Raw genomic sequence first — 26,943 nt, 5'->3', positions numbered from 1 at the left:
AGAGGATTAACACAGATTAAAGGGGATCATGTATCATGAACTAAAGAGAATGATTAACTCAACCATCTGCTAGTGACTTAAATACAAGGAACAAAGAAAGGGATGAGTATTGACATTACAGAGATTTGGATTCGCACCCTATCTGATATTGGGGAATTACTTAAATTTTACTGCAGCGTTGTTTCCTTATTTATAAAATTAAAATAATATTATCAACTCCATAGGGTCATCTCAAAATAAGTTAAAAACAGAATACATGACACATAGCAACTCAAGCAATGGTTATCATTTATAGAATTCTAACACTGATTCCCTACTTTCATTTCACCATGAATGTATTTCAAATACACATACGACTCAATCCGTCTTTCCAGGATACCATTCTCCTGCTTGAAACTTATCTATTGTTGGCTACTTCCTGTATTGTCTACTTTTTAGGACATTAAAATTGGGATAGATATGAATTTTGCCCAAGGGGTTTTAGAAGTGATATCTTAAACTTGCTTATCTGTAATTTCAGTAATTGAAGAGAGATGTCTCAGATGGGTGGCATGAGAGGACAGAGGAAGTTTGTCCCTATACCATGGAGTCATACCATACAGTTGGCCATAGATACCTATCCCTCTTCTGCACTACAGGAAAGGAATCAGCTGACTAATACATGGCTTTCATGAGCCTTTTGCTCTAGGAAAAATGATTTTACTATCATTGGCTGGTGAGAGCCTTGAGATTTCCCATATCTATGAATTCACTAAAAATACTGCACATTTAAAACATCTTGTGTTTTGTTGTCTATTTCAATTTTTATTTTTAAATCTATTTTATTATAATTAATAGAAAGGTTACATTATATTCTCCAGATAGAAGATGCATTACTTCACAAACATTGATACCCTTTCTCATGTTTCTGTCCCCATTACCCTCCCTCAATTTTTATTATCTGTTCTTCAGGTACCAGATAAAACTCTAGTTTTATATCAACATTTGTTCAATTACCCCAGCATTTGCCTAATTTCTCTTTGTAAAATCATCGTGCTCATTTGGTATTATCTATTGCCTTCTCATAAGCTGAGCTGTCACCAGATTCAGTTGAGGGTTTGTGAAGTTTCTCTCTAAACTTTTTGTAGGGCTTCCTCACTTAAGGTCCTTGACTATGATCACAGAATAAGAATTTCTAGACAAGTCATAATAGTAAGAAAACTTGGCAGAGCTTCATTGAGTAAGTAAACACACAGGAAATCAGACAAACAGACAAGCAAAAAAGCTGGAGCACACTCTAATAGAGTGTGGGTGCCCTCAAAGGGAGAGACACAGATATTCTTGACAACAGGTGCATTTATATGATAAAGCGTTTGTGTAGGGGTGTTGTCTGACTTCAAAGTTATGCAAATATAGGTGTTTTATCTTTGCCCTAATTAATCACTCCTGTGTTACACTTTCTGTCCTAGACATTTTGGGCATTGCTTCCAGGTAAGAATGCATCCTGCTATAAAATAGATGCTTATCCGTAAGATAAGGAAATGGTGCTCTTATTTCTAAATACCTTGTCTTTGAGCTGCCTTCACTAGTCCCCATTTTTCCTAATCTATCCTGTCTCATCTTCTCCTAAAATTGATTTTGGTCCCTTAATCTTAAGGGAAGTTGATGGATGAATATCTCCTGTATTTACTTTTAAGCTGGAATTGTTGAATTCCTGGCAGTTATTTACCATGACTCATTTTCTCTAATCTATTATCCTGCCTCAGAGCCATATCCTCCAACTTTGTGTTCTTTTATTGAGTATGGGAGTTATGTCCTCACAACTCTATTCTGTATCTAAATATATGTAGTAAACCTGTGAAAAACATTGCTTAATGAAGAAGTTTGTTCAGTAGCTTACAATAGCATCATCTTCAGACAAGTTACTTGAGAATTAAAATGTCAGCTTAAAATCTCAAGGGGGGCTGAAGAAATAAGTACAATTCATCTTGATCGATGACGCCCCGTTCATCGTTCTCCCCATCCTTCCTATAATTTTCAGTCTCTCTGTCTTTCTCCTCCTGTCTGTAGAAGTTCATGGGCATATTACTTTAGAATAATTCACAACCACAATGGGCCTAAATTTTGCCTTTTTTTTGTAATGAAAGTGTTTCACTTGATCATTGTTCAGTTGAAATCAGTATGGACAAACCATCCATAAAACAGGATAATTGTTTTTTCCTTATTTACTCAAAGATGAGGAAATGGAGGCCCACAGAAGTTAAATGAGTACCTCAAACCAGGAAAAATTAGAAGTAATAGAAGAATGATTCTATACATACTTTAAAAAAACACTGAAATTCATATTTTCAAAACTATCTTGCCTCAAGCTGGCTAGAGAAAGGCTATCTAAAATAGGTGATTTTTTTTGCTGTTTCAGAAAAAAATCTTTTCATTCTAAATCTGTATCTTTCTTTCCTTTTTTTTTGTCAGTCATGGGACTTGAACTCTGGGCCTGGGTATTGTCCCTGAGCTTTGCAGCTCAAGGCTACCACCCTACCCCTTGAGCCACAAGGCCACTTCCTAAATCTATATCTTTCTATATTTTATTTAGTTATTGATTGATTGATTGATTCTGTGGATTCTGGGGTTTGATCTCAGTGCCTGGCACTATACTAGAGCCTCTGTGTGTTCAAGGCTAGTGCTCTAATACTTTAACCACAGCTTTTTCTGAGTAGTTTTTAATGGAAAGAAGAGTCTCTAGGACTTTTCTGCCTGGGCTGGCTTCAAAGAATGACCCTCAAATCTCAGCTCCTGAGTAGCTAGGGTAACAGACATGAACCACCAACACCTGGCTCATGAAATTGATTTTTGAAAAACATATTAATTTAACACAAGCTATATATTCTTCATAATGATAACCCAAATGCACTCCAGAGCTCTTGAAGCAGGGATTAAGAAATGGCTTGTACATAAAACCATAATAAATATGTATACATACACATGCATATTTAATTCTCATGTGATCCAATACTGAAAATTTTATGTTTTGTGTCCTCAAAATCAATACAACAGAAAAACCATGTGATTTTTTTTTCCTAGGAAATTTCTCTGTGATGAGTGAAAGGAAGCAAATATTACCTCTTAATCATGTATTAGACCTATTTCTATTTCTTCTCTTATACATGGGCTTTTTCAATTCCTAATCATGACAAATGAGTGAGATGTTCTTTTCTTTCATTCTTTCCTCTCTTGTCAGATCTTCGTCTTGACTTGAGACTTATACAAGGACCTCTGTGCAGGGGAAGGAGTCCCAGAGATATAGAGGGTGTAGGCTTGGGAGAAAATCTTCAGTATGTCTTTGTCTTCTCATAGGGTGTTGCTGAGTGGTTGACTAACTTAGTGCAGCTTTGTTGTTGTTTTGTTGGATTTGAAATGTTCCTCAAATATCCCGTGTTAAGTGCTTGGTCAACAGCTTGTAACTGGGTGGTGACTGAACCTTTAAGAGTGAGGCCTATTGTAGAGGAAGTTAGATCATTAGGGGTGTGTCCTTTGGGACCCTAGGCCTTCCTCTTCATTTTCTTCTCAGCTGCCATGAGGAAAACATTCTTCCTCCTTCCTGTGCTCCCACCAGGATCTACTAAAACTGCAACAGCCCCAAACCTGTAGAGCCAAGTCACCTAGACCAAAACCTCAGAAACGATGAAATTCATTAAATGCTTCCTCATTCCAATTTGTTCCTGTTAGATACTTTTCTTAGTGACACGATACTTACTAATCTACTTGGCTTTCAGGAATTTCTGATACTGGAACTGGATCCTCAGATAGAGTGCAATACTTTCTGCATACAACTTCTCTACTTCTGATAAGTCTAAGGCCTTCAATCTAAAATTTCATGCTTGAGGACTTAATACTTCAGAAAAGGATTTGTCCTTCTATAATTCATAGATGGCAACTACATTTGATAAATTATTAGTAAAAATTAGATAAACTTTAGATCAACGTTTGAATACCAGTATCATTACATTATTTTCACTTATTATTTGTAACCATTTCCTGATCTAGAATGAAACTAAAACACACACATATACACACACAATTATTTCCAACTCATCAAATTAAATCTCTCATTTAACTTAGTTGGAGAAACAGGGATTCAAGAATGAAATAAAAGATCAGGCATGATGCTATGCATCTGTAATCCCTGAGCTATCCTCCTGTGAGGAGGATGACCTCAGCTCAGGAAGAGCTAACAATATTTTAATTCAAAAGCAAACTAGGCACAACGGCACACATTTGTAATTTCAGCTACCTGGGAGATGATAGCAGAAGAATTATTATCTAAGTCTGGCACAGGAAAAAGATGAGAACCTACCTAAAATACAAACTAAAACTCAGGTTGTAGAACACATGCTTGGCAAGCACAAGGCCCTGTGTTCAAACCCCAATACTGACAAAGGGGTAAAATAAAATGATTACTACAGTTCAGAAACTCTCAAAGTATTCTCTCCTAAATTGTTTTGTTTAAAATTTTTTTTAAAAAGCCTCGATTTTTAGTTCATTCAAATCACTGTACTCACTGCAAATCAAATTTGTAGACAGAAGGCCTGTGAAGCATAAATTATAGGTGTTTCCCAATTGGTTTGCATGAAGGACTTGCTAGATCATAAAAGTTTAATTCACTAAAATTCAATTCTGAAAATAAATGAAATTATCTTGAAGATCATATTCATTCATTCATGCAATTTATAAGGGTGCTTAAGATATACCAAGAACTCCCTCTTTCTCTGTCTAGCACACACACACACACACACACACACACACACACACACACACACACACGAAGAACCAGACAACATCTAGATTTGACTTTGTAGAGAGGAGATGATATTAAAATAGACTGGCAGCTGATTTTTTTTAGCTTTACACAGAAGAAAAGTAGACTAAGGAAATCACTTTCAATTCCAAGACTAAGAACTGACTAGAACTTGCACAGTTTACCTAGAAACTATAGGTTGAAAAGCTGGAGACTTGTCTTCACTAGGTATCTACATATTCCTGTTAATAAAAAATATTGACCAAATTATAACAGGTATACATGGAGTTGTATCTGGCTATTAAAAAGTATGACCCTTCCCTCAAAAAATATGTCCAGAGATATGAGTGACTCTCAGAAGCAAGAACTGCAGGACACATATATCTCACCTACCTATCCCTTACCACTTCCCACCCTGGGCATATAAAAGTAGCCACATCGAGGATGTGGCCAGGAGGGATCACTACTACTGTTGGTGGGAGTGCAAACTCATTCAACCATTATGGCGGTTCCTCAAAAGACTAAACATAGAGCTCCTCTATGACCAAGCAATTCCACTACTTGGCATTTACTCAATCATCCAGAAAGAAGGACATACTAAACCCACTAGCACAACGATGTTCATTGCAGCACTCTTTGCCATAGCAAAGATATGGAACCAACTCAGATGCCCCTCATCTGATGAGTGGATCAATAAAATGTGGTATTTATACACAATGGAAATCTATGCTGCTGTCAGAAAGAACAACATCACCCCATTTGTAAGGAAATGGAAAGACTTAGAATCATATTAAGAGAAGTAAGCCAGACTCAAAGGAACATAGGCTCAATGGTTTCCCTCATTTGTCATAATCAGTAGAAACCTTGGGCTCTCCTAGCAAAGATTCATAATAGAGCAAAACCTAGATACATAAGGCCATATAGGATGATGCTAAATGAAAGGACCTCCAGGATATAAAAACAAAAGCCATATAATGAGTGATTGTTATCTTCAATCTCTCATCTCTTTTGCTGTCCCTTGATTATCTCATATTGTTACAGTATTTTACCTTGTTATCTGATATATTATATATATGCATATTTGATTATTTGAAATAGGATAGGGAAAGGGGGAAAACAAGATGAGGGGCAAGGGTGGGGGGAGGGTAATGGGGACCAAGACATGAGAAAGGTTATCAATGTTTGTGAAGTAATGAACCTTCTATCTGGTGAATATAATGTAATCCTTCTATTAACTACAATATAATATATTTTAAAATGTAGCCACATTTCAGCACAGAAAGAGGCAGAGCTAGGTGACTAGAAGACTGTGTCATCACCAACAGTAACTGTAACAACCAATTTAGACCCATATGACTGTCTACACTTTCTCACTAAGCAGAAAATAGATTAAATAACAAGCACATCAGAGATGAGGTAAGCGACAAACTGACGCTATGAACTTGGACCTTTCCAAGTCCTTTAGTGTAAGTTTTAAACTTATTATTAGAGTTTATTTTTCTATGCATAATGTAAGATGAAGACATACGTAAGCCTTTAAAATCTGGATCAATTATTTTTCTGATGTTAAGTAAAATTGACAGAATCGAAATAGAATCTATGACAAAATTCCCACCCACAAGTTCCCTTGAATTACTGGGGAAAAAAAAGAATTTTATAAAAGAACAGAAACTGAATTTGAGAGAACATAGGAAGTAAAGTAAGATGACTAATGAATTCTCTTTTGATGAGGCCCAAAATACTAAGAGTTCTGAACTAGAAGCTAAGTTTTCCTCATCACTTCTCCATTTTTCTTCTGTTACCCTACACAATACCTGCCTAGAAGAGAAACTGTACAACTCACACTTCCTAAACTAATTTACACAGTCAGGGATTTTATGCCTGACTTGAAAAGATACAACAAGGTAGCTAACAAACACCAGCCAAAACACATTTGAATTTGAACTAAGAAACACAGGAGGAACTCTTTTCATTCACAGCAGTAAAAGGAATAATAGGAATGGAAATTTCCCTTGCTTTTTTCCAACCCTTGAAGCTCTCAAATACTCTTGATCATTTATTTACTTGTCAAAGCCCACATCTCCAAATGTCCTGATCTCATTTTGAACCAAATACAGATTTTTTTTTAATTGTCAAGGTAATGTATACAGGGGTTACAGTTACATTCGCCAGATTGTAGGTGCATAATTTCTCACACATTGATACCTCTTCTCATGGTTTTGTCCCCATTTCCCTCCCTCCACCCCCTCCCAATCCTCTTGTCGTCCCCCCCCCCCCAGCTTCCAAATACAGAATTCTTTGTAAGTCATATTCTCAAAAGAGAAATAAAATTTGGAGTATAAATAAATTCACATCATATAAATTATAATCTGATACACAAAGAATGTAATGATTGCTTCAGGTCAGATAGTAGTACCAGGGGAAAAAAATAGCCATGTGCCAGTGATTCAGGCCTGTAATCTTAGCTACTTAGGAAGCTGAGATCAAGGGATGGTAGTTCTAAGTTAGCTTTAGCAGGAATGTGTGAGATTCTTATCTCCAATTAGCACCAAAACATTGGAAATTGAGCTGTTGTTCAAGTGGTAGAATGCTAGCATTGAGAAAATATAAATTATCAGGCCCTGAGTTCAAGCCCAAGACTGGCACAAAAAGTGTATATAAATAAACACACGCACTTGCACACCCCCTCCACATGCATACGAGGGTTCCAACTTCTAAGAAGACTCTGGTGGGACATACGTGGTCTCTAGGGATAACAATGTAGTAATATTTATAACACACGTAGTTCCATACATGATCTATAATAACTATAAAGATCGTTATTATGTTTCTTCAGTTAATGACTGAGGTAAGAACACGATAGTTTAAAAATGGGTAGCTAATTTCATACAGGTGAATCCTTTACGTGTAAATTCATAGCTACTCTGCCCCTTTTCTCTTAACATAGACTTGCTTTATACTGACTCTTTGGATGTAAGTTTACTTTCTTGTTTCCCATTACTTCTCTGAACATTCAACAATGAGTACCCATTATCAAAAATGTCCACTGTATATCACTGAAGCAGGGGGAATGACATGGCTACAAAAACTTGAGCAGAACTGATAGAATTTAGCTTATTTTTTTTGTCAAATCAAAGCAAGAATGTTTCCAAATGTTAAAAGAAAAAGCATCATATGCACTGAAGGCCATTTATGTCATTCTTACAGATCCTTATTCATCAGGGCAGAGTCTAAGAGTAATACCATCCACTCAAAGACACCTCAGCCCCTAAAATTATATTTCCGCAGAAGCATCTTCTCCAGTGTCTCATCCTTCTTTCTTGTTCTCTCCCGTGTCTAATTGAACATGATCACCCATATGCTAAAACAAAAAAGGAATTTGAGTCACAGTATACAAATACTTACTCAGAAATTTTAAAGCATCTGGCATCAACTAATTTCACCTACACAATAGAATTCAAATGCCTGTTGGACATCTGTCATCTGTAAAAACCTTTACCTTTTTGAAACAACAGTATGTTTCTTGGTAGCTCCTTTTCCATGAAAAGAGAATAGCTCCACAAATACTTTGCAGCACTCACCCAAGATAGTACCGCTAGGAACAAACCTGGAAAAGCAGGAACGATGAGCACTAAAGGAAAAAAGCAAGGCAGGATTTCGAGAACCACATCTGTAATTTCAACTTCCTTTATCGTGTGCAAACAGAAATTTCTCCATTTTTGCAGTCCAGTTCCTCCTCAATAAAAGTGATAGGTTATATCAGCTGCCCATGGAAGCTCTTTTTAGCAGTATTATAAGACAACTTTGGTAGATTTCATTTCTGACATGTTTTCTCTTTTTTGCTTTCTACCTCAACTCTCCCTGTGTCATCTGTCTCATACACTACTGGGTAAGACACAGTGGCCACATCAGCAGCCCGAGGCCTTTCCTTCTCTCACAAACAACATTCAATTCAAGAATCCTATTGCTCTGATTTCCAAACACATCCCCTGAGTTGAATCCCTGTTCTTATTGTATTCCAAACCATTCCACTTTCTCTTTTCTCTAACTTATTTTCCAGCTCCCATTTCCTCTTTTATAAGGTTTGTGCTCTACACAGAAGCCAGTGTGATCCTTTTAAAACATCAATCAAATCCTTTCCAGAGGAAAAAAAAACAAAAGCCATGCATAGGTCTCATCCAATATAACCACTGGTCTTTAGGGTGATGCCTTCTTTCTGTTGCTGCCTTCCAGAGACCCTGGCCTCTTGGAGTTCTCACTTAAGGCCTTTGCATACTGCACCTTGGGCTGGAATACTCTGAATCCTTACCTGGCCCCATATGCCACAGGTCTTTCTTCCTATGTCTTATCTTCTAAGAATTTGCCCTAACAACTATCCATCCAATCAACGATTCTATAAATTAATAAACAACGTCCTCTCTCACAGACCATGCTTCACTCAAGCAAACTTTTCAGCAGTATCTTCAATTCTTGGGCACAGAAAGAATAAAAAAGCTGGGCACCACTGGTTCATGCCTAGAATCCTAGTTCTCAGGAGGCTAAGAACTGAAGATTGTGGTTCAAAGCTAGCCCAGGCACAAAAATCCATGAGACTTTCATCTAATTAACCAGAAAACTGGAAGTGGCACTGTGCACTCAACGTGGTAGAGCTGAAGAGCTCAGGGACAGTGCCCAGGCCCAGAGTTCAAGCTCCACAATTGAAGAAAGAAAGAAAGAAAGAAAGAAAGAAAGAAAGAAAGAAAGAAAGAAAGAAAGAAAGAAAGAAAGAAAGAAAGAAGGCAGGCAGGGAGGGAGGGAGGGAGGGGCGGAGGAAAGAAAGAAAGAAAGAAAGAAAGAAAGAAAGAAAGAAAGAAAGAAAGAAAGAAAGAAAGAAAACACCCTGGCATTTCAAGATTTTCTGTAAAATATAATGAACCCTGTTTGAAAGCGGGAAGTTTTCTGTTTGGATGCTTAGATGTGATATTTGTACTATGCTCTGCAGTCCATCAGCAACTCCTCTAGTAGATCCAGAATATAAGATAGCTAGTCAGCATAGAAGTGCTAGAACACTCTTCACTAGAAGCTGGGTGCTGGTGGCTTACATCTGTAATCCTAACTGCTCAGGAGGCTGCGATCTAAGAATCTCAATTCTAAACTAGGCCAGACAGATAAGTCTGAGACTCTTATCTCAAATAAACAGTGGAAACCTGAAGGTATAAGTGTAGCTCAAGTGATAGAATACTATCCTTGAGTGAAAAAGTCAAGTAAGAGTGCAAGGCTTTGAACTCAAGTCCCAGAACTAGCATACAAAAAGGAGAAAGAGGGAAAGAAAGGGAAGGGGAGAGAGGGAGGAAGGAAGGAAGGAAGGAAGGAAGGAAGGAAGGAAGGAAGGAAGGAAGGAAGGAAGGAAGGAAGGAAGGAAGGAAGGGAAAGAGGAAAGGAGGGAGGGAGGGAGGAAAAGAAAAACAAAAAGAAAAGGAAACCCATCATGTTCTGCACTAGAGAAGCAGTTGTGAAGACAGGAAAGCTATGTGGAATAGCGAGCTAGGCCAGAATCGACCCATGGCAACTGGAGAGGTCCTACACTACCCAGATTGATTTCTAACCACATCATTACTAGACCAGCGTACAAAGAACAACACACCTCTTAAGTAGCAGTTATTCCGTGTAGGGTATAATTAGAGTTGTAAAGCTGCCACATCCCACCCACCATATTAGAAAAATATCTTCCTGATACAATGGCTGCCTCAGGCTCTGAGGAAGGAAAAAGGCCCTGCATATGCAGTAGCTCTCTAAATTCCACTGCCGACAGAGGAATTCTAGTGTGGGAGGTTAGGTCAGACATTCTGTCCCCATCACTATAGACTGGATAGACCAACACTGCTAGTGTGTGTGGGGGGGGAGAGGTAGACAGAAAGATGAGCCAGTACTACCTACAAAATGAGCCAAGGGTTGAAATGCATTTATGCAGGGGTGGTACACAGAAGACGCTGTGTGGTTGTTGTTATTGTTGTTGTTGTTGTTGTTTATGGTGACTACACTCAGGGACAAGCTGATGTCATAGAAGGCAAGCCTGTGAGCTGGGCGAGATTGGCCTGCTTGGAGGTTCTCTATGCTCTGTCCTGCTGCTTGTGTGGGCTAGAACCCATTTATTGACCCGACAGGTATCAATGAGTCGTGTCTGTAGGAGGAGAAAATTCAGACTCTTAAGCAGGTGATGACCACATATCAATAATCCACCAAACATGCCATTTTATCCTCATTGCATACCATAAACTTCCCAAATCCTCTTTTTTGCCAAGTGTTCCCTACAAGTGAATGGTTCTATCAAGCAATGGGTTTGAAATGAAAGCCACTTCTGGTTGGTGTGTACATTTATGTTCAAAGTAATCTCATAAACTAATGTATTCCACAAACCGAATGTAAATAGTACCACGTCCTGGGGCATGGAGGAGGAGATAGACGAGACTCCACCCTGCAGAAACTGTGGTCACATTATACGAGATCTTACATTCCAAACCAAGGAGTTTAAATCTGGGTTAATAGGGAATTAGACCCCTCCTTCAAAGGCTTTCCCAAGTGTTCTTCAGAGGAAGATCTTTTGGACCTTGGTCTCTGGCTAAGAAAAAGGATGTGGCATAAAAGCCATAAAGAAACCTGCTGCAAACTTGGTGTGGTGGCTGACACCTGTAATCACAGCTACTGAGAAAGCCCAAATCAGGAGATTCATAGTCTAGATGAGACTAAGCAAAAAGTCCACAAGATTCCATCTTAATTGTGAAAGGGTGAAGATAGCTATGACATAATCACAGAACATGCTGACATCGTGAAAGGAAGCCAGGAAAGGAAGAAGAGATTGATGACTGGCCAAGAAACTCCCTAGTTGGGAAACTGAATGAATAACTATTGTAAATAAGGTCTCTTTTCAAGGGCAACATCATTTAAGCTATCAAAATTTCACATTTGGCATACCTTTAATACAGGCCTTCTATTTTAGAAATTTACCCTACAGGAAAATGGAATTAATATATATGCAAAGACATTCACTAAAACATTGCTTGCACTAACCAAAAAAGGAAAACTATATAAATACCCATAAAGAGGATGAGCTATAATAAATTATAATATGAACACATAAGTGTGCAGGCATTAAAATAGCAAACTTGATCTATATGTACTAACTTGAAAGGATGTCTAAATTATACAATCACGTTTAAGAAACATGTAACAGAATAATATGGATAATTGTATATATATGTACATGAAGAGGTACACATATACATATTCATTTAGGAATAACTAAAAGACCATGAAGAGTATTCACAAAAATGTATGATTTGGTATTTTTAATGAAATATTTTAGAGAATAGATAAGGCCATGTGTACTTAGACTCTGGGGAAGGAACAGAATGTGATTTCTCAAGTACTGTATGTGCTCAAGCATGTGGGGGTATATGTTATTTTTGCTTCTCCAAAGCACTTCATTACATCAGAATTTTCCTGCCTTAGAAAAGAAGAAACGGGCTCAGAGAAATTAATATTTTCCCCCAAATTATAGCCATTATGAACAGTCTTTACTTGGGATTCCTGTAAAATTAGTAAAGCCTATTCCTTCTTTCCATTCTTCATAGACCGCCAACAGGCGGACAGGAGGGAGGCAGAGCTAGAAGGAGGGTGTGGCTGAAAAATGAGCAGGGTCAGTGAATGGGCTGAGACAGATGATGGGCCAGTCAAGATGAAGGACCGGCCAAAAGGAGGAAAAGGCAATGTGCAGAATAGAACTGGTGATCTGGATATTTTCCCAAAAGAACTTACGAAAATGTCACAACTTCCTTACCTATCTTTATTTGGCCTGATTCTTATTTCATTTCCCCATCTTGCTCCTTCCTTCTTACTCTTCCATTTTCCTTCCTTATAAAAGAAAGAAGGTCAAGACACAAGTAATGCAAAGAGGAGCTGTTGAAAAGAGAAATCCTTCCATTGCTTTTCTTCCTTTGCAAATATACCCATAGGTTTTGTGTTTGTATTTTTTATTTCAGTTTGTAACATGTGCCCTTGTGAAACAGGGACAGGGTAATTTGGAATATTTAGGACTTTATCTCCTAGTATGACTGTCTTATACCTAAAAAAAAAAAAAAGGAATTAAGCTCTGGACCATAGGTAACATCTGAGAGATAACTGTGTACACTGGTGTTGCAATTAATTTCACATTTTCTTCCTTTTTTGTGCAAATTCACTTATTTTTCTTAAATATGCCTGCATGATGTAAATAACAAGGATATACATTTGATGTAATTTCTATCTTTTGTTAGCTGATACACTCATATTAAGCAAGATGAAGGTTGTTTCACAAGTAACATATTTTATAAACCATAAACCTAAAACATCACATTTATCTGTAGATCACAGAAGCCTATGTCCATATAAAGACGCTCTGTAAGCTGTCTGAAATCTGTTTCTTTTATAGTGATTATGTGTAGAGAAAGAGAAAGATAGGAAAAGAGAGATAAATTTGGCTAAGTAAATCTCATGAATACTACTCGGTATTGTTGAAATTTCATTCCTATTGCCTTACTCGCAAAAATAAATTGAAATATATTTTAAGTACAAAAGGATGATTTTTTTCATCTAAATATTAACAATAAATTTGCAATAAATATAATCATTAGAGTGCGGTTGGTGATGCTTTATTTCTAAATAAAGTTAGCAATAATTACTAAGCATGGCTTTCTTTTAATAAAAGAAATTACTAAGTTTCATCATGCAAGTTTAAATTAAATATAGACATACAAACTGCTTCTGATTTGTTGCCATGTATTTGATGAGAAGAAAGTAGGTCCTTTGCTTTCATGCTATAAAACCCATATAAATACTTTTCAAAAATATTGCAAGTGAACATTTTATTTCTTTTATGTTTTATTTATTTATTTAGCTGATCCTGGGGCTTGAACTCAGGGCCTAGGCATTGTTTCTGAGCTTCTTTGTACTCAAGGCTAGTGCTCTACACATGAACCACCACTTCTAGCTTTTTTTAAGTTTATTGGAGATAAGAATCTCTTGGAGACTTTTCTGCATGGGCTGGCATCAAATTGCCATTCTCAGATCTTAGCCTTCCAGGTAGTTAGGATTACAGGCCTGAGCCATTGGCTCCTGCCTGTGATATTTTAAATAGAAATCCTTTCTAGGAATGTTCAGCTTTTTCTGCCCTTGAGAAAAATAAAATAGACTAGACCAGCATTTAACTGGTTGCCACAATTCATTTTGTAAAAATCATTTTAGAGTTGTGGGTGTTCATAAAAAGATGAATTGCAAAGTGGTTTAAATTATGATTAGTATAATTTAATTGTTCAAAACAATTTCCCCTTAGCATTATTTTTTCCAAGTCACTTAATTTACTTTATCAAATGACCTTTCAGAGAAATGACATGATCAGCAAAAATAGAAAATAATCCAAAACAGAAAATATGCAGTTACATAGATATACAGGCATTTGAAATTATAGAAGGATATTTCTCTTAAAGCTCTTTACATTCTTCTCACCTTCCTCCTCCTTTCCCTCTCTTCTTTCTCCTCTTCATTCTTCTATTCCTCCTTTATTAAAAATAATTATTATAAAGGTGGTGTACAGAGATGTTACAGTTACATAAATCAGGTAATGACTATATTTCTTGGAACAGTGTCACCTCCTCTCTCATTTTCTCCCAGATTTCCCCCTGTCAATAATCCCTCCTCCCAAATTGCATAGTTCATTTCCAACCGTGTGTATCACTGCTGAACTGGTTCACTTTTTGCCCTTCCTCTTCCCCTCCCACTCCCCAAATCAGATAAACTTCTATACAAGATGAAGGGTACAGAAAACAAAAACAGTGGCAAAAGAAAAAAAAAGAAAGAAAAAAAAAGAATTGCAAGCAGTACAATAAAAATCCTTTTGGAGTTTATTTCAATAAGCATCATTGTATATGATTATATGTACATAGTGAGCCCTTGTGATTCTCTCCTAAGAATAGCCTCCTTTGGTCTCACTGCGTAAATGTTGAGAATCCTGTTTAATTTATCATGCTAGATGTCATATTTTTTCTCTTTTACTATCCATTAGGTTTATTTGTAGATTCATAGGCACATTCTAATTAATACAAATGAGGGAAATCATAGAGCCTGTGCTCCTTTGGGCCTGGCTTACCTCATTTATTGTAATTTTTCCAAGTCCTTCCATTTCCTTACAAATGGGGCAATGTCATTCTTTCTGGTAGAAGCATAGAATTCCATTGTGTGTATATACCGTATATACCACCTTTTCTTTTTTTAGAGACTTCTTTTTTTATATACCACCTTTTCTTGGTCCATTCATCCACCGAAGGGCATCTGGGTTGATTTCACATCTTAGTTATGGTAAACAATGCTGCAGTGAACATGGTTGTACTGGTGGCTTTAGTGTGGCCTGGTTTGTGATCTATTGGATCAATGCATAGGAGTAGGATTTCTGGCTGTAGGGATGCTCCATATTGCTTTCCAGAGTAGTTGAACAAATTCATATTCCCACCAACAGTATAGTGATGGTCCCTTTTGGCTACATTCCTGCCAACATCTATTATTGTTAGTTTTCTTGATAATGGTCATTCTAACTGGAGTGAGCAAGGTGCCTTGATGTGCATTTCTTTTGTGGCCAGAGATGGTGAGCATGTTTTCACGTATCTATTAGGCACACTTACTTCTTCTGAGAAGTCTCTAATTCTTTAGCCCATTCTTCTTCCTTATTTTTCCTCCATTTTCTTCTCCTTTTCCTCCTCTTCCTTCTTCTCAATTTTCTTCTTCTTATACTCCTATTTTTTTGACAGTCCTGGGGTTTGAATGAACCCTTAAGCATTTTTGCTTATGGCTAGGTCTCTGTCTCTTGAGCTACAGCACCACTTCTGGATTTTTCTGTATATGTGGTACCTAGGAATTGAACCCAGTTCCTTGTTCATGCTAGGCAAGCAATCTGGCACTGGGTCAAACTCCTGGCCCCCTTACACTCCTTCTTATACACCTTATAAACTTTATAATCCTTATACACCTTCTATTCTCATTTTTATTATCCTCCTGTTTTTTAGACCTCTTATTCGGATGGAACGCCATGTATCTTATTTAAAAACAATTCAGATGAGAAAGACATAAATAATTTATAACCTCCCACCTTAACTTTATAATGCTAATTTAGTTTTATGTGAAAATAGGCAGATTTTAAAATAGTATTCTCACTATTTAATATGAAAAAGAATGTGAATCGGTGAGCAGCTATTGCTTAAAATGTTAACACATTATTTTAAATATAATAGAAATACATATATGAGTACATCCTTATGTTTCCTTTGCACAAATATTTATTTTCCATTAAGCATGCCATTTTGCTTTTAAGTCTTAGTTCTCTATTGAGCATATCACTTTGCATTTAGTCTGCCTTATTGTGACTCTGGAAGTTCTCTGTTTCCATGAAGTACAATTTAATCAAGTTTCCTTCTTGTGTACTGACCGATATCAAAGTGTGTCAATCATCAGAAGGCATATATGAAAAGAAATTCAATCTAATATATTTGCATTTACCTAATATGAAGTTAACATGAATGTGAATTATCAAGCTAGAGATGACACAAAGACTTAGAGTCTGTCTGCTGACTCATTTTTCTCCATACATTGATCCAGGGAGAAATTATACAAAACAGTGGCCAATGTTAGGAATATCCTGAGAAAAGTAACAAAAGTAGGAAATAGCAATATTTACCTACAGGTAGAAAAATTCACCATTTTTAAGGGTTAAAAGCTGAGTGTACTTAACATATAATTAGTTTCTATGATTAAATTCATCAAAGTAATAGAAATCAAGGAATAAAAATATTAAGATTCTCTTAAATCAAGTTTTAATGTGGTCTCTGGCCTTCATGTTATATAAAAAGGAGCAAATAATAGAGAAAATATAGACAATTAAAGCATGTGGCATATGCGTATGGAAACACCATAATCAAACGCTTTGTACACTCAATATCAACTCATTTAAAAAAGAAAAGAAAAGTGAGGTGAGACTCTCTTTTTCATAAATTTGAGGGCTGACATAAGGCCTCCTGAAGAATTCCACAGAATTATGTGTCTAGATTTGGATTTCATTCCCCAAGACAGTTCACTGTGTATATATAACCATTACAACATCCACATAGAAATCTGAATGCTTAATAGTCCCAAACATTTCATTTGAGGGCAACACCTAAACTTTATTTGAGGGGACTAGCTCCTGAGAAGTGTGTCTTCAGCATGAAATTCAAGGCCTTGGACAGCTAGAGAGAGTCCACTTTCTCTCTCTGCTGTGTAAGAGTAGAAATGAAGTTGGCTATGTACATAGCAGGATTCAGAACCCCAGCTTCATGAACTACAGGAACTATACAAGTACAGTTTAAGCCATCCAATCACTGCCATGTATTAAGGCAGCCTGAACAAACACCTGTGCATGAACATATGTGGCAATGGACACTACCACACTAGCTAAGTGTCTTTTACACACGCGTCCTCATGTGTCAGGCATGTGGGAGCCTGAGACTTACAAGAATAAAGCTCCCTTGGTTTGCCTAACACCATCTCAAGAAGAAATGAAGAGGAAGTATGTGGGAGGGCAGAGAGGAAGAGAGGGAGAGAGAGGGAGAAGGAGAGGGGAGAAGGGGAGAAGGAGAGAGGGAAGGGGGAGAGAGAGAGGGTAAAGGGGAGAGAGAGGGAGCAGGGGAATGGGAGGGGAGGGGGGAAGGCGAAGGGAGGGAGCAGGGGAGGGAGGGAGAGGGACAGGGAGAAGGGACACCAGAAAACTTTCTTGGGCTTAGCATAGGGAGTGATGCTAGTCTGTAAGGCAAGAATGGATCAGGAGTGGGGAGGGGGGACCTTTAAAACACCAAGATCTTGGACTTGTAGCCTCAGAAGGGTGAGAAAATCCATTTCTGTTATCTAAAGCCACATAGCCTATGGCATTTTGTTAAAGCAGCCTGAGAACACTATCACATGTTGATAAAGTCTTTTCATCCATATTGGAATGTAAGAAAAATGGGAAAAATAGACCAAAAAATCGGAGCAATAACTCATGAGGCAAGACCCCAGAGGAGGTAACAAGTCATAAATCTAGGAAGAAAAGTTACCCCACTGAAGAATCCATCTTCCTAGAATCTTCTGGATAGGACTTAGAGGACTTGATGAATATTGTAACTTTCAGTAGGTACAGGTTTTTTTAAAAAAAACATTTCCACGTTGTGACCATTCCCCTTACCTCAAAAGAAGAAATTATACATCTTTAAACACTAAGCCTTCCACTGATGCTTTGTGTTGCAAAACTCTCTACAGAATGTAAATTAGCCCAGCTTCTAGGAAGAAGAGTCTAGAGGGTCCTCAGGAGATTAAAGTAGAGTCACTATGTAATCCAATCATCTCACTACTGGAAGTTTATCCAAAGGAAATAAAATCAGCATACCAAAAAGATATCTGGCCAGGCAGTGATGACTCACTCCTATAATCCTAATACTCCAGAGACTGAGATGTGAAGATTGTTATTGCAAACCAGCTCAGTCAGGAAAACTCATGAGACTCTTATCTCCAATTAACCATCAAAAAGCCAGAAGCAGATCTGTGGATCGACTGGTACAGCAGCAGCCTTTGAGTAATAAATTTAAAAAAAAAAGAAGTGAAAGATGAGGCTCTGAGTTCAAGTCTCAGTAACATCACCTGAAAGAAAGAAAGAGAGAGAGAAGAGGGAGGGAAGGAGGGAGGGAAGGAGAAAGGGAGAGAGAAAGAAAGAGAAAGAAAAGATAGAAAGAGAGAGAGGTGGAACAAAAGCTTGGCTAATATACCAAAATATAGTTGGCTAGAGGAATGAGTTCTGGGATCCTACATCACAGGTGGGTGGCCCTAATTCACAATAACCCATTTTGTATTTTATAAAGCTCTAGAAGAGACTTGCAGGCCCCAAATATGTTTTTTAAAAAAGGATAAGACAATGGAAATTCTAATTGAATCAGTGTACCTTGTATATACATATTGCAATATTATACTGAGTCCTATTAATATGTAGTTAATACATCCTAAATCATAACAATAAAATAAAATATCTTTCTACAGCCTGAAGATCTCCTAGGTTGCTCTCATCACTAGATTCCAGGCCACTTCTAGACCTCTGTCTTTCTCCACCATTCAAATCAATGAGCCCTGGGTATCCAGCTTTTTCCATCCTCTCCCTATCATGAGCCCTTTCCATAATAATCAAGAAATCAGTTTTTCTCAATACCTTTTTATGGTATGATATGTAATAATTTTAAGTGAAAGGAAGGTTTTTTTTCCAAAATATTTTAGGTCAATGTTTTATTAAAGATCACATTTAAAAATTTATTTCATATCATCATCTATATTGTATCATATCCATTTCCTGTATAAAAAGGTTGAGATTTGTCCCACTTAGAATGTGGCACATGCTGTTTGATTTATGTTAATTATGTAGGAAAAAAGAATGTCTTCATAATAAATTTTGAGGTGATACTATATGTGATTTGGGGATCCATGTATACTAAAACATAGCTTAAAATTTAATTGTAATACAGCATCAAGACTTGAGTGCTAAAATAGCTGATATTTAGAATTATAGTATTTTGAATTTTAAAACTCATTATAATGGATACATTCTTTGCTTTGTGTGATTCTGGGGTTCAGAATCAGGTACAGGAGTTTAGTCTTGCATGCACCCACTTGAGCTACTCTTGTAGATAGGATCTTATACTTTCCTCTAAGTTGGCTGTGATTGTGCTATCTCCTTCTCCTCCGTCACTGGTTTACAGGCATACCACTACTCCTGACTTTAGTTGCTAAGTTGTAATAATGAAATGAAGGGATTTCTCAGGCTGTTATTTTACAAGCACTTTCCAGAGAACACATTTTTATAACCAAACTAGATATAGTTTGTGCTATATTTCTTTCCTTTTGAACTTATTCTTGAAACATGTAGGACAAATGGATGAGCTAAAAATTCTGTGATTCTGACTTGTGGATCTGCTAGAAATAATGGAGCAAAACTTGTAGAGTTTTCTTAGTATTTATTTCTCAACCACTGACATTTTCATGTTAGTGGCCCTTACATTTTGTGCTAAACCAAATCCTCCTTTTGAGCCCCAATATTGGCTTAAAAAATCAATTAAAAACTGTTGAAGGATGGTGTTTGGCCAAGTCACAATTGTACTTATCCTCATGCCCACCATCTGGCATGTTTGTTCATTGGATATGTGGGAAGAGGTGCAGGAGACTCTTAAATTGTCCTGACATTATTCCCACGTGAATCTTTTGGGACAGCTTGTATGACTCTGAGCATTGACAGATGTCCAGTGAGAACAGAGTGCTTGCTCTAAACTAACAGACAAAAGCCAACAACAGAATCAACCAGTGGGACCACTCGACACAGTGCTGGGCCTGGCCGGGTATCCTGATTCAGTGGGTACGGGTACCAGCCGTGTTAGAAGTTCACCTCTAACACTTTTCAGAAGCTGCCAATAGTACTAGCTCCATGATGACAGTGAGAACTACAGCTCCACCCTCCCAGACTGTGTTCTCTACTCTTGCTCCTAAAGTGACCCCTTCATTTCCACCTTCCTGAAGTACTTTTTACCACTCCTCATTCCAGCCTAAGTTCTGCTTGCTGACATCATACCTGTCCTTCAAGGCGGAACCCACAGATGCTTCATTTGGCTGGCTTCCATTCCCTCCAGAGCTCCCCAGTCTTTCTCCTGTAAAATTGTAAGACCCGTGCTTTCCTAGAATGCACACATGGAGTATAAGATATGGGCCACACTGAACGAAAATGCCCAGAGTACCAGATGCTCCCTAAGGAGAGCCCATTTGTACGTGGCATTCACATGGGCTGAATTGAAAACTCCTTGATGGTGAAAGCTATATTTTATTTCTCTGTTGATCCTCCAAGAGCTGCTGATCCTCCCAGAGGTAGGCCTCTCACAAGATTACTGCTAGTTTTTCTTGATTCTTGGAATATATCATTTACATATTCACCAAATACTTATTGGGTGTGGCACAATGAAAGAGGCAGTCATAAGCCCAACCCTCATAATAATGACAATCACGATGTCATTTATCATGTATTTATTATCAGCCAGGCACTGTACTAAGTGCTTTATATTTATTAACTCATTTAAATGTCAAAACAATTCTATATGGTAGGAATCCTCAATTGCCTTAATTTTGCATTAAGAAAAACCTAAAAAACCTGCTCAAACTCACTCAGCTAAATAAGTAAAGGAACTAGTATTCAGAGTCAAGGAAATATGGTCCTACCACCATGAAAGATGGTATTCTAGCTGCAGAAACATCTTCCAGCAAGGGAGTTGGATATAAGAAGGAATTAAATATAGCCCTAACATACACTATGGAGAAGCTCTAGTGATATGATATTGGAGGGGCATTTGATGGGGCAAATCCAATTTGGTGCCAGTGATTACAAGCACGGCCTGTGTCATTTACAGAACCTCAGTGCTTTCAGAGCTTCTTTGAAAATTGTTCATCTGATATCTTGTTTGCTAAACTTATGATATAATTGCCCTGAACATGGATATTGCCCTGAACATTTTTCATGTCATCATTTCTTCAACAACATCACATAACAGGTACTCACATAGCATTTTGTGTTGTACTGGGTGTAATAAGAAATCAAGAGGTGATTTAAAGTATATGGGAGGTAAAAGAACACTGAGATTCTGTCTCATCCCAATCAGCATGGTAAGTCATGTAAAAATATATCAACAGATCCTGGTGAACCAGGCCATGGTCTAGAACCTTGATACACTGTTGGTGAGAGTACAAATCAGTCCAGCCACTGTGGATATCAGTATGGAGCTTCATCAAAAGAAAACTAAAGACAGAACTACCATATGATCCTGCTATACACTAGAGTCTTGGGCATATATCCAAAGGATTATAAATCAATAACTGACTAATGGATGAATGAAATGCAGTGCATGTACAATATTATTCCCCCATAAAGAATACTAAAATGGTGGGGGGAAGAAGAATAAACTTAGGTCATTTGTAGGAAATGAGTGAAATAGAAAATTGTGTTGAGTAAGATAGGCCAAGTAGTTCTGAAAAACAAACATCTCAGGTTGCTACTCATATGCAAAATCCATACTTAAAATAATAGTAATAATAATAATAAGAAGAAGAAGAAGAAGAAGAAGAAGAGGAGGAAGAGGAGGAGGAGGAGGAGGGGGAGGAGGAAGAGGAAGAGGAGGAGGAGGAGGAGGAAGAGAAAGAGGAGGAGGAGGGGAGGAGGAGGGAGAGGAGGAAGACAAGAACATGTAAAGAGGACTGTTTAAGGTGAGAAGTGGAAGGAAGAAAATGGAAAAAAAAGAGGTAGATGAGGAGCTAATATGACTGGAATATATAATATTATGTATAAAAATAGCATAGTAGAACTCACTGAAAGCCCTGAAAGGGGAAATGGATTAAGAACAAGAAATGGAAAACATGAGTTTGATCAACATATGTTATAGTCATGTACAGAAACAGCACAATGAAATTCTTGTTCATGTAATTTATGCTAACAAAATAATGATGGAATTAAAATCTTTCAGTGAAAAAACAGTAAAGTATATGGGAAGATGGGCATACTCTATATACACTCTATATTACGCCACTTTATAGAAGAGACTAGCATATCCAAGGACAGTTGAATTAATCCTGCATGGATACTAAGGAGATACTTACTGGGACTGATTATCTCTGTCCAGGAAAGGATGCCTGTCTACACAGCCAGAACTCACGACAGAGGTTCAGGTAAGTTTGTAGTCTCACCTAAAGCCAAGGAACTGGATAAGATTGTCCAGTGAAATAGGAAGCCAAAGGGAACAGCACTGGGCCAATGGGATACCCCAACATGTAGAAACTGGGCAGGCAGCAAAAGAGGTTGAAAAGAAATAATCAAAAAATATCAGGAGGTTGTGTTGGCATAGAAGCCAAGAATAGAAAATGGTTCTATAAGAAAGAAGTCAGGGGGGACAACTAAAGATCAGAATAGAACCAGACAATAGCCACTGCCCATGGTCTCCCCAAGACACTGGGGATACTGGCAAGAACAACATGAATGATGTGGTGGCTGCTAGTGTTTAATGGAATTGGGCTGAGGAGAAAACATGAAGAAGAGATACTGAAAACTTCTATCCAATTCACAACATACGAAGGATATGAATAAGAGCTATGGAAAACATAGCTGGATAGTCCTGGATACAGGACATCCTACTGCCTTTTTAGTCAGAAGTAGAGCTTGATGACGTAGCTGGGAGAAAGAGAAAGAGAAGAAAACTGGAGGATGCAAATCTTTCAGGAGGGTAGCACAGGGGAAAAAGTACACAGAATGCTTTAAGTAAGAGCAAGAATACTTCATATATTAAAGAAAAATACCGTGTGTGTGTGTGTGTGTGTGTGTGTGTGTGTGTGTGTGTGTGTGTTGGGCTGTACTCTCTTACTTGACTTTTTATGCTCAAGGCTGGTTCTCTACACTTGAGCCACACTTCTAGAGGTCACTTGAATTTGTCTGCCTGGGCTAGCTTCATATCATGATCATCAGATCTCAGTTTCCTGGACAGCTACGGTTACAAGCATGAGACATCAGCATTTTTATTTTTATTTCTTACCAAGTAAGTTCAGAACTGGACGTCCAAATCAGAGCAAATTAATTAGTTAATTAAAGCAGGAGTCAGAGTGACTTCAATTGTGTCATGAACAGATAAATAAACTATAAACCCGACAATTTTTTTTCTTGTCCTGAGTCATTTGATTTTTTAAAACATTTTTCTCTTCTTGTCTCTTTTTCTTTTTTCAGTGATTCCCCACATTCTCTAGGAAGAGATCCCACAATATTCAAACAATAGGCATAATTTAAATATACTATTTCTCTGAATGTCACACGTGTTTACCAGTGTTCAGTCTTAGGGACAAAAAGCCCATTTCCAAGTTTGACATGCAGCTCAGGAAAAACTTAACCATCTATAAAAATATGGGAACAAATGTAGGTAGACATCTCCATTGAGATGGCAGGGGGGAGGGGAAGCATTATCCTGAGAGTACCAGAGCTGGGGTGGCTCTAGGGTCAGTTGGTATCTTTTGGTTTATATGGGAAATCCACCCCACAGCTGTGCTTCAATCATTTTTCCCCACAACTGCCCTAACTTAGTGAATTGCAATCAAATAAGCAAAGCTGAGTCTGCTGGGTGGTATACATTAGAGTCCATTGTGCAACTGTGTAATTACTGCACAACACACGCTAAAAACTAAGGGATAAACAAAGTGGTGGCTAATCCTAGACCCCTTCTAGCAAGATGAATGAATGAGATAATTCTGATGTGTTGTTAAGACCAGAGCTATTACCAAGCAAGGAATAAGTGAAAAAAAAAAAGTAGTTAAAAGTTTCAATTAAGAGGTTAATGTGTGTGGCAAATTTGTTCCTATGGTGATGGTGGTGATGGTGGTGGTGGTAGTGGTGCACTGAAAACTAATTTTCTATATTCTCAAAGTGTTAACAATGTCTCTAAGGAGTTGATGAAAATACCAGACTTCCTTTTATTTTATTTTATTTTTAAAATGTTCTGAAGTGAGGATGTTTCCTTTTGGAGAATTTTTCTACCTTAAGAGTCAAACAGAGATTTGGCCTTTGCAATAATAGCCCATGAAGAATTTAATTGAACAGACTGGGAAGTTAGTTCCGTGGTAAAAATGGGTCCATAGAATGTATACAACCTCGGGTTTGATCCCAGAACAACAACAAAAAAAAAAACATTAGTATTTCAAAAATTTTACTTTTCTAAAAGATTTAAAGCTATGTATTTAATTATGAGAAGATTCATATTCTCCTTAATATTCCAAGTATATTCTTGGTAAAATATATCCCAGGAGGGAAAAAGAATAAGCAAAAATAGAAAGGCTCCAGGCTCTGGTGACTCATGCCTATAATCCTAGCTAGACTGATAGGAAGGCTGAGCTTTGAAGCCAGCCGAGGCAGAGAAGTCTGTGAGATACTTATCTCCAATTAACTAAGCAACAAGCTGAAAGTGGAGATAGAACTGAAATGGTAGACACAAGCCTTAAGAGAAAAAAGCCAAGAGAAAATAAGCAGTCCTGAGATCAAACCCCATATTGAGGGGTGTGTGTGTGTGTGTGTGTGTGTGTGTGTGTGTGTGTACACCGTTACCCAACCTTGAGACTTAAATGTCAGCCTGAAGAATTGGAATTTAGTAATTAAGTCTGGTTCCAAAAAAATAGTTACGGGCAATGTTTTGAATAAAGACATGGAACTATGTATCTTTCTTCACAAAAGTCAAACCGCTTCATGTTCTTCTTGGTGATTAAATATGTCTATAGCTTTAAGGGAATATCAAGTTAACGTGAATCTTTGTCAGTTTTCTTTAAATATCAGGACCTGGCATCTATAGACTATGTAGGAATGCAAACTTTAAGCCTCCTTATACTTTGATCTAAGTGGGGCAGGAATACTATCTTATAAAATCTCTGTAATCATTACATGAGAGAATATTAAAAGCACATTAGGTAGAATATGACACAAAATAGATGCTCATTATACACTCATTCTCCTTCAGACCTTCCAAGGATTAAAATGGTAATCTCAGAAAGGAAATACCCTCCACCTAAACCTTCCCTTCATTCAACTTCACAGACTTTTGCCTGGCTACTTGGTAGGCCTGAGGAAAGGCAATGAGTGAAAGAAAGCCTTTCTCAAAGATTCTGCAGACTCAAGAATGAGGCAAAAGCACATGACCAGAGCACCAAGTGAAAAGAGCATGTGCAGAATATTGGGTGAGTCAGATTTCAGCCAGTGGTCTGCTAGGACTTCTCAAGAGAGCTTAGAGTTGAGCTGGTCTTTGAATAACCAGAGGTTGCAATCTGAGTGAGTCACAGATGTGAAAGTTCCTAAGGAAACAGGGTGATCAGAATGGGCACTGGGAAGTTCCAGAAGGATTCTTCCATCAGGTTATCCGAAGACAGAAGTGGCTCACACCTTTAATCCCAGTTATTCAGGAAAGTAAGATCTTAGGATCCTGGTTCCAAGGAAAACCTGAGAAAGAAAAGTCTATGAGTCAATTATCTCCACTTAGCCACCAAAATGCAAAAACTGTATGGTGGCTCAAATGGTGGAGTATTAGTCTGAAGTAGAAAAGCTAAGGGACAGTGCCCAGGTCATGAGTTCAAGCTCAGTATCTCCTCTTTCTCCCTCTCTCCCTCTCTCCCTCTCTCCCTCTCTCCCTCTCTCCCTCTCTCCCTCTCTCCCTCCCCCCCTCTCTCCCTCCCTCCCCCCCTCTCTCCTTTCTCTCCTCCCCCCGGCAGGTTATCAAGGAATATAGTTATCAGTGAATGTGAGTTTTGTTCCCTACACAAGGAGACACCAGTAACATTTCACACCACAGAATAGGCTGAGTAAGAATAGGAAGAGAAGCGAAAAGAGCAAAAATAGGAAAGGAGAATAGGAAATTCCACAGGCTTCCAGGTTCCCAGCTTTGGCACAACTTTGGTGGAAGCTGTAACCAAGAAGAGAAGAATCAAAGTTAGGTGAGTTGAGGAATGAGATGAGAAGTTGTGGGACCCCTTAGATTGGAATTGATGGCAGTTCATTTGAGGAAGACATGAAGCATTTTCTCTCAACACTCTGTACATCAGAGTGCTGGGGAGAGCTGAAGCCCAGAATGTGACCAGATGCAACTAGGAAATTTTAGCATGGGGAAGAAAGTAAGGGTGGAAACACAAGAGATAACAATATTATTTTAAAAGAAAAGAAAAGGCATGGCATCGGTAATACAGATGGAGAAGAACAAAGTAGGGAAAAGAAAGTCTGGAAAGTGAATGAAGAGAGCGAGAAAAGACCAGCTGTGCTTTAAGCAGAAAGAAGGTCAAAACATATTTAAGGGAAAAAAATAAAACCCACTATATTCCTTTTATAGCCATTTAAAAAAGCAAAATGCCTTGCTGATATTTTTTCCCCTTCATGTCTTAAGTATTGGCTGCAAACAGAAAAACAATTCCTGAAAAGGATATTAGTTTACCTCATTCTTAGATGATTTCAGAGGCACCATTTTGTCTTCCTATGTCTCCTCTTTTCATAGTATAGTCCTTCCCACTTAATGACAGAT

Source organism: Megascapheus bottae, chromosome 26, assembly GCF_031878675.1.
Source record: "Megascapheus bottae isolate mThoBot1 chromosome 26, mThoBot2.hap1, whole genome shotgun sequence".
NCBI classification, from domain to species: domain Eukaryota; kingdom Metazoa; phylum Chordata; class Mammalia; order Rodentia; family Geomyidae; genus Megascapheus; species Megascapheus bottae.
Note: the sequence above shows the minus strand (reverse complement) of the source record.